This window comes from Herpailurus yagouaroundi, unplaced genomic scaffold, assembly GCF_014898765.1.
Source record: "Herpailurus yagouaroundi ecotype Mexico unplaced genomic scaffold, PumYag 28, whole genome shotgun sequence".
NCBI classification, from domain to species: domain Eukaryota; kingdom Metazoa; phylum Chordata; class Mammalia; order Carnivora; family Felidae; genus Herpailurus; species Herpailurus yagouaroundi.
Window position 1 is genome coordinate 114,164,842 of NW_024412376.1, and position 9,597 is coordinate 114,174,438.

The window sequence follows — 9,597 nt, forward strand, 5'->3', positions numbered from 1 at the left end:
AAAAAAAAAAAAAAAAAAGAAACCCTGACTTGAGGAGACTAGAGTTTATAAGGTGCAGGTACTTCTTAGGATGAGTGGTCTCAGAGCTCCAAAGAGAATCTAGGGAGCCAATGTCCCTGAGTGGAGCATGCAATTCAAAAGGCATTAATAAAAAAAGGATGTTAAATTGGTTTTCCCAGAAATGCATTGGTTTTTGTAATAGATTAACTTTTTTAAAAAGGCTAATACAGTAAGTGTTTAACAAAGTTGTTTATTTAAAGTAAAAATTTTTTTTGTAGATTTTTTTTCCTACTTTTTTGGGGAGAGGGGGACATTATCTAACCATTGTTTTCTAACATTCTTTTTTTCCCCCTGTTTTATTGTGGTATTATTTATTTATTTATTTATTTATTCATTTATTTATTTTTTTTTTTAATTTTTTTTTCAACGTTTATTTATTTTTGGGACAGAGAGAGACAGAGCATTAACGGGGAAGGGGCAGAGAGAAAGGGAGACACAGAATCGGAAACAGGCTCCAGGCTCTGAGCCATCAGCCCAGAGCCTGACGCGGGGCTCGAACTCATGGACCGCGAGATCGTGACCTGGCTGAAGTCGGACGCTTAACCGACTGCGCCACCCAGGCGCCCCATATTGTAGTATAATTTAGATAGACTAAAATTTAACCATTTAATTTTACACTTTGATGGGTTTTTATAATTTTATATAGTACTGTGTTTACTGTCATCACAATTATGACATAGAATATTTTCATCCTCAAAATTGTTCCTTTGTACTTTTTTTGCACTCAGTACCTTTCTAGTAACCCCTGCTTCTAGCAAACACTGATTATTTTCTATTGCTATACGTTTGCCTTTCTGGACTGTCACATAAAAAGAATCATACAACATGAAATTTTGTGTTCTTCCATTTAGTCTCATGTTCTTGAAATTCATCCATATTTTCACATCTGTTACTGGATTGTTCCTTTACATTGCTAAGCAATGTTTTACTGTATGAAACAGTATTTCATTTCATTTATTCATTCACCAGTTGATAGACATTGGGTTGTTTTCAGGTGTGAGTTACAATGAGTAAAGTTGCTATGAAATTTCAACTACATATCTTTGAATAAGCACATGTTTTTATTTATCATGAGTAAACATTTAGGGTTGGAATTGTTGCATTATATTGTAAGCGTATGTTAACTTTATCAGAAACTGCCAAACTGTTTTCCAGCGTATTCACACTCTTTTGCATTTCCATCAGCAATATTTCAGTGTTGTGTTGACTCTAGGATCTTGTCAACACTTGATATCATCAGTCATTAAAGTCATTCCAATGGGTATCAGCATCTCTTTGGAGTTTTAATTTGCATTTCCCTAATGACTCATGATCATTAGCATCTTTAAATGTGCTTCTCTAATGAAGGGTCTATTTAAGACCTTTGCCTGTTTAAATTGGGTTGTCTGTATTCTTATTTTTGAGTTATAAACTCTTCATGTATTTTGAATGCAAATCTTTTATAAGATAAATGTTTCCCAAATATTTGCCACAAGCTTATGTCTTGTATTTTCATTTACTTGAGAGTATTTTTGAAGACAAAAAGCTTAACATTTTGATGGAGCCAAATTTTTTTCCTTTTTTAATGTATACTTTTGTAGCCAATGAACACTGTTCCTAACTCAAGTGTACACAGACTCTTTTATGATTTCTTTTAGACATTTTATAATTTAATCACTTTTAGGTCTGTGATCAATCCCATGTTAATTTTTATATATGGTGTAAAGCTTTAGATTCCTTTAAAATATCAATAGTCAACATTTTAGGCGATTTGTTAAAATGATTATTAATACCTTATTGACACTGGGTATGTAGTGGCATTTCATTGGAATTTTAGTTTGCATTTCTATAATGACTAATGATCATTAGCATCTTTAAATCTTCTTCTTTAATAAATGGTCTATTTAAGTCTTTTGCCTATTTAAATTGGGTTGTCTGTATTCTTATTTTTGAGAGGTAAAGTGTTCATGTATTCTGAATGCAAATATTTGCTACAAGTTCATGTCTTGAATTTTTATTTTTCTGATGGTATTTTTGAAGAGAAAAACTTACAATTTTGAAGGAGTCAAAACTTGTTTATTATTATTTTTTTATCTTTTTTAGTTACATGCTTTTGTGGACTATGAACTCTGCCATAATCTTCTCTCCCTGTCTCCTTGTCCCTATTTTTAAACCATTTTAGCAAGGTCAGTAAACACTAAAGTATAATTAAATAAAATTTGGTAAGTGAATCCAGCAATATAGCACTATGACAAATCAATTCCAAAAACTTACAAAAATTGTAATACATCATTACCAAGAAGGGTTCATTTCAGCAATTCAAGGTGGGCTTAACATTCAATAATTTATCAACATAATTCACCACTTAAAAAGACTAAAGCAGAAAAAAAAAGGTCTTAGAATCATTTCACAGATGCAGGGAAAAAAAGCATTTAGTGAAATTCAGTATATTGATTATAAAACATCTCACTAAAGTAAGTATAGAAGTAAACTTCCTCAGTCTAATGAAAGGAGCACATCCAATACCTAATATCCTACATCATGGTGAAGGACTAGATGCTTTCTTTCTCACATTACAAAAATATATGTATGCTTACCTTAAAAATTGCTATTAAATATTATGCAAGAGATCAACATCAGTGAAATAAGGAAAGCAAATAACATATACCCCAGAAAGCAAGGAACACTACTGACTATTTTTACAGTACATGATCACCTTTGTAAAGAGTCTCAAGGAATCTACAAAAAGAGCTATAGAACTAAATTGTGAGAGGAATACGATCACAGAAAACAATAGTTATATAAAAGTCAGTTGCATTTCTACATGCTAGCAGTAAACAATTAGAAATTTAAATTTTTAAATACATTTGTAATAGTATCAAAATTAAATAGTGATTTTTTAATTTTTTTAATGTTTTTATTTTTGAGAGAGAGAGACAGACAGAGCGCAAGCAGGGGAAGGGCAGAGAGAGAGGGAGACACAGAATCCAAAGCTGACTCTAGGCTCTGAGCTGTCATCAAAGAGCCCAACGCAGGGCTCAAACCCATGAACCGAGAGAACATGACCTTAGCTGAAGTCAAACACTTAACTGACTGAGCCACCCAGGTACTCCTAAATCGTGATTTTTTTGAACAAAGGATATATAAAATAGGTATGCTTCAAAACATGGAAAAGAGTGACAGAAGACTAAATCAAGAAAAGGAGGCTATGTTCATGATCAGAAGATACCATATAGAAGAGATACAAATTTTTATTAGACTGATCTATAGAACCAATGCAATCTCAATCAAAATCCAGTAACATTGTCATAAAAATTGACAGTTTTAAAATGTATTTGGAAATGAAATATTATATAAAATAGCCAATGGAATTTTGATAAAGAACAACAAATTTGGAGAAATTACATAACCCGATTCCAAAACAGGATACAGCTACAGTAATCAAGTTAGTATTGGCAGTAACATAAACATGTTGACTCATAGAAGAAAGTGTTTAGAAACAGGACTACACATATATGGTCAACTAAGATAAAAGCTAAAAAATAGTCAGAAATGAAAAATGCAATAACTGAGATTTGAAACAGCCTTGATTGAATGAACTGCAGGCTGGGAGAAGCAGAGGAATGAATTACTGACCTAGAACACAAAAAAATGGAAAACAGTAAAGCTGAACAAAAGAGAGAATTATGCAACACAAAATAATAGACCTCAGGAACTCAGTGATCCACCAAGCATAATAACATTCATATTATAGGAGTCCAAGAAGAGGAAGAGAGAGAAAAGAGGGCAGAAAATTTGTTTCAAGAAGTAATAGAAAACTGGAAGGAAATGGATATCCAGATCCAGGAAGCACAGAGGATGTCCATCAAAATCAAGAAAAGCAGCAGGGTACCTGAGTTGCTGACTTCGGCTCAGATCATGCATGATCTTGCACTTTTCAGTCAAGCCCTGCATTGGACACTCTGTTGTCGGTGCAAAGCCTGCTTTGGATCCTCTGTCCCCATCTATCTCTGCTGTTCCCCCACTTGCTCTCTTTCTCTCTTCCATAAATAAACATTAAAAAAACAAAAAAAGCAGGTCAACACCAAAACGTATTGTAATTAAGTCTGCAAAAATGTAGTGATAAAAATTTAAAAGCAGCAAGACAAAAGGAGTCCTTAACTTAAAAGGGAAAACCCATAAAACTAGCCAGAAAGTTCTCAATAGTAATTTGGCAAGTCAGAAGGCAGTGGTACCATATGTACAAAGTGCTGAAAGGGAAAAATCTGCAGCCAAGGATATTCTATCCAGCAGGGCCTTCATTCAGAGTAGAAGGAAAGATAGAGTTTCCCAGACATACAAAAACTGAAGGAGTTTGTGAGCACTAAACTAATCCTACAAGAAATATTAAAGGAGACCTCCTGAGTGCAAAGGGGAAATCAAAAGTGACAAAGGCAAAAAAGGATCAGAATCCCCAAAAGTAATGAAAAACAAGCAAGATCACATACTTGGTCACAAAACAGGTCTCAACAAGTACAAAAAGATTAGGATCATACTATGAATATTTTCTGATCATAACTCTATGTAACTTGAAGTCAACCATAAGAAAACATCTAGAAAGACTATAAATATGGAGTGTAAACAACATGCTACTAAACAATGAATGGGTAAACCAGGAAATCAAAGAAGAAATTTTTAAAAAATACATGGCAATAAATGAAAATGAAAAAAAAAAAACAGTTGTTTATAACCTTTGAGATGCAGCAAAAGAGGTCCTAAGAGGGAAGTATATAGCCATACAGGGCTACCTCAAGAAGCAAGAAAAATCTCAAATAAACAACCTAAACTTACACCTAATGGAGCTAGAAAAAGAACAACAAAGCTTACAGCCAGCAGAAGGAAGGAAATAGGAAAGATTAAAGCAGAAATAAATGATACAGAAACTTTAAAAAATCAACAGAATAGATCAATGAAACCAGGAGCGGGTTCTTTAAAAAATTCAATAAAATTGATAAATCCCTACCCGGATTTACCAAAAAGAAAGAGAAAGGACCCAAATAAATAAAATCACAAATGAGAGAGGAGAAATAACAACCAATTAGAGTATTATAAAACTAGAAATACAATTAGAATATTAGAAAAAAAAAAAACAAAACTATGTGCCAACAAATTGGACAACCTAGAAGGAATCAACACATTCCTAGAAACATATAAACTACCAACACTGAAACAGGAAGAAATAGAAAACTTGAACAGACTGATAACCAGCAAAGAAATTGAATCAGTAAACAAAAATTTCACAATAAACCTAAGTCCAGGGCCAGATGGCTTCACAGGTGAATTCTACCAAACATTTAAAGAAGATTTAATGCCCACTCTTCTCAAACTATTCCAGAAAATAGAAAAGGAAAGAAAACTTCCAGATTCATTCTATGAGGCCAGCATTACCCTGAAACCAAAAGCAGATAAAAGACTCCACTAAAAGGACTATAGGTCAATCTCTCTGATGAACATGGATGCAGAAGTTCTCAATAAAATACCAGCAGACTGAATCCAAAAATACATTAAAAGAATCATTCACCACAATCACATAGGATTTATTCCTGTGATGCAAATGTAGTTCAATATTTATAAATCAATCAATGTGATATACCACATTAATAAAAGAGGGATAACAATGAAGTGGTCATTTCAATAGATGCAGAAAAAGTATTTGACAAAGTACAACGTCCATTCATGATAAAAACCCTCAATAAGTAAGTTTAGAGGGGAACATAACTACAGCATATGAAAGCATATATGAAAAACCCACAGCTAATATCCTCAATGGGAAGAAATGAGGGTTTTTTTGCCTTATGGTCAGGAACAAGACTGTATCAGTTCTCACCACTGTTATTTAACATAGTATTGGAAGTCCTAACCACGACAGACAACATAAAGAAGTAAAATATATCCAAATTGGCAAGGAAGAAGTGAAACTTACACTATCTCCAGATGACACGATGTTCTATATAGAAAACCTGAAAGACTCCACCAAAAAATTGCTAGAAGTGATACATGAATTCAGTAAAGTAGCAGGATACAAAATCAACAGATAGACATCTGTTGCAGTTCTATATACCAATAATGAAGTGGCAGAAAGAGAAATCAAGGAATCAATCTCATTTACAATTACACACACACACACACACACACACACACACACACACACACACGCAACAAAAATAAAAACATAAGATACTAGCAATAAATCTAACCAAACAAGTTAAGGATCTGTACTCCAAAAACTATAAAACACCTTTGAAAGAAATTGAAGATGATACAAAGGGATGGAAAAACATCCCATGCTCATGGATTAGAAAAACAAATATTGTTAAAATGTGTATACTACCCAAAGCAATCGACATATTTTTTTTAAATCCCTTTCAAAATACCAACAGCATGTATTTTTTTTTTTAAGATTTTATTCTTAAGTAGTTTCTAAATTCAACGTGGGGCCTGAACCAACAATACTGAGATGAAGTCTCATGTTCCACTGACTGAGCCAGCAAGTTTCCCTCAACAGCATTTCCACAGAGCTAGAATAAATAGTTTAAAAATTTTAAGGAACCACAAAAAAAATAGCTAAAACAATCTTGAAAAAGAAAAGTAAAGCTGGAGGCATCACAATTCTGGACTTCCAGTTATATTACAAATTTGTAGTCATCGAGACAGTATGGTATTGGCACAAAAATAGATAAATGGAACAGAATAGAAAATGTGGAAATGGATCCAGAACTATATGACCAATTAGTCTTTGACAAATCAGGAAAGAATATCCAATGGGAAAAAGACAGTCTTTCAAATGGTGTTAGGAAAATTGGACAGCAACATACAAAAGAATGAAACTGGACCACTGTCTTACACCATACGTAAAAATAGATTTGAAATGGATTAAAGAACTAAATGTGTGACAGGAAACCATTAAAACCATACAAGAGAACACAGGCAATAACCTCTTTGACATTAGCCATAAAAACTTACTAGACATGTCTTCTGATGCAAGGGAAACAAAAGCAAAAATAAACTATTGAAACTTAAGATAAACAGCTTTTGCACAGTGAAGGAAACAATCAAAAAAACTAAAAGGCAACCTTCAGAATGGAACAAGATCTTTGCAAATGACATATCTTATAAAGGGTTAGTATCCAAAATATATAATTAACTTACACAATTCAACACCCACAAAAATAATCCAGTTAAAAAATGCACAGAAGACATGAATAAATATTTTTTTCAAAGAAGACATCCAGATGACCAACAGACACATGAAAAGATGCTCAACATCACTCATCATGAGGGAAATAAAAATTAAAACTACAATGAGCTATCACTTCACACCTGTCAGAATTGCTAAATTAACACCGGAAATAACAGGTGTCGGTGAGGTTGTGGAGAAAGGGGAACCCTCTTGCGCTGTCGGTGGGAATGCAGACTGCTGTAACCACTCTGGGAAATAGCATGCACGTTCCTCAAAAAGTTAAAAATGGAACTAACTTATGATCCAACAATTACACTACTAGGTATTTACCCAAAGGTTACAAAAATACTCAAAGGGAAACATGCACCCTGATGTTTACAGCCGCATTATCTACAATATCCAAATTATGGGAAGAGCCCAAATGTTCATCAGCTGACAAATGGATAAATAAAAGTGGTATTTATATACAATGGAATATTACATCAAAAGAATGAAATCTTACCATTTGTGAAAATATAGATGGAGCTAGAGTGCATTATACCAAGAGAAGTAAGTCAGTGAGAAAAATAAAAATACCATATAATTTCACTCATATGTGGAATTTAAGAAGCAAACCGAACCAAATGATCATGGGAGAAAAGAGCAGCAAAACCAAGAAACAGTGTCTTAACTATAGAGAACAAACTGATGATTACCAGAGGGGAGGTGGGTGGGGTGACGGGTTAAATAGGTGGTGAAGATTAAAGAGTGCACTTTGTAGTGATGAACACTGGGTGATGTATGGAATTGTTGAATAGGTATACGGTACACCTGAAACTAATACCACAATGCATGTTAATTAACTGGAATTTACATAAAAACTCTTAATATATATATAAAAAAGAAGAACAAGGCAGTCAGTGTTTCATAAGGGTCAGTCTATGTAATATGGATGCCTATTTTTAAGTAGGCATGTTTTCGGATTTTTCATCTGTACACTGTTGTTTAACTTTCTAGTTTTTCTTTGTTTTCCCATAAAATTCAGAATTTTAGGCATCAGTATTTTAGGGAAACTTATTATTCTTGGGTATGAGATATAAGACTTTACTGACAATATATTCATTCTCTGAAACACTTTTAACACTTTCTGTGGATAAAATCAGAACTTCTATATGTCTAATACTCTCTTTCCAAGTTTTTTTGTGAGTAATTTTTTTCAGCGAATCAATTTCTCTTTGTCCTCTTTCCCTCTCCAGCTCTCTATCCTCCCCTTACTCTTACCTATCTATCAATCAATTGATCTGTCATCTATCTAAAAATGATGTATGTCCTGAAAATAACAGAATTAAAATTCATATACATGATTCCCTGATCTCCCAAACATAAATGAATATAAAGGGCATCCACGGATTATTGATCGAAAGACTGTGGAATGCAAAATACACCACATCTTATTTGTGCTCAAGAGTTAAACAGTGAATTAAGTGATTTGAGCCCTGAAATGAGGTCAATGCATTGAAGAGGTATCTGTTGAATAAAAGCCAATGTTAGTCTTGTGAAAGAGTTCGCAATGTGTACTTTAAAGGAAACAGGCTGCAACATCCTCTTATAACGCTGCTTTTTAAAATGCACCTTATTTGCCTGAAGTTTTGATGTGAGAAATATATACATTCTATTAAGAGACCCTTGAAATTTATTTAATGAATGAAGTCAGATATTCATTTCCTAAATCCCATATAGGATAAGATCTAGATGAATTTTCCATTTTACCTCAAGAAAACTTTGAGTTGATACTGAATAGCAACTTACTTTAACACAAACAACTGCAAGTTAACAGAAAATTCAAGAGGTTAAGAACTATGTTGAAATGTAGCTTTTATGCTTTAATAAGCTCCTGATACAGGAAACTTCTAGAGTAGCAAAAACATTCAAGTGTTCTCTGGTGTTGCCAATTATATTATTGGGTCCCTTAAAGCAGTCTCAGTGCTGAGGTCTGCTGTCTTGTCTAATTTCTGGAAGAATTTTAGATTAACCAAGCTGTTCCCAGAAACCCTGAGCCTCCTAAACTTTTATGAAATCTGACAAAAGAACCTACTCATTTTGTCAATGAGTTCAGCATATCCACTTTATATGTCACGAAAATAAACAGGTACTAAAAACTATTCCTGAAATATGGAAATATTAAAGTCAAGACATGGTTTCTTAAAGTTCAGAGTCCAAGACCATTAAAATACTTACATTTCTCCTACTGTTTGAAGGCAATCTTTTCTTTTTGTATTGCCTTTACAGAGCTATGTATGTATACATGTAACTGTAATCCAGATAAGATCCACTTCTGGGGAATCCAATCAGTTATTTTC

At 33.4% G+C, this 9,597-nt stretch overlaps 1 long non-coding RNA gene across 1 annotated transcript in view; it reads left to right on the plus strand.

Annotated features, from left to right (window-relative positions):
• The window catches only part of LOC121031813 (uncharacterized), an 8,810-nt gene extending 4,416 nt beyond the window's left edge, over window positions 1-4,394 (plus strand). The window contains exon 2 of the long non-coding RNA XR_005790920.1: window positions 4,333-4,394. This is a non-coding gene — a long non-coding RNA (uncharacterized LOC121031813). The remainder of the gene's footprint in view (window positions 1-4,332) is intronic.
• Window positions 4,395-9,597: the final 5,203 nt, after the last annotated feature.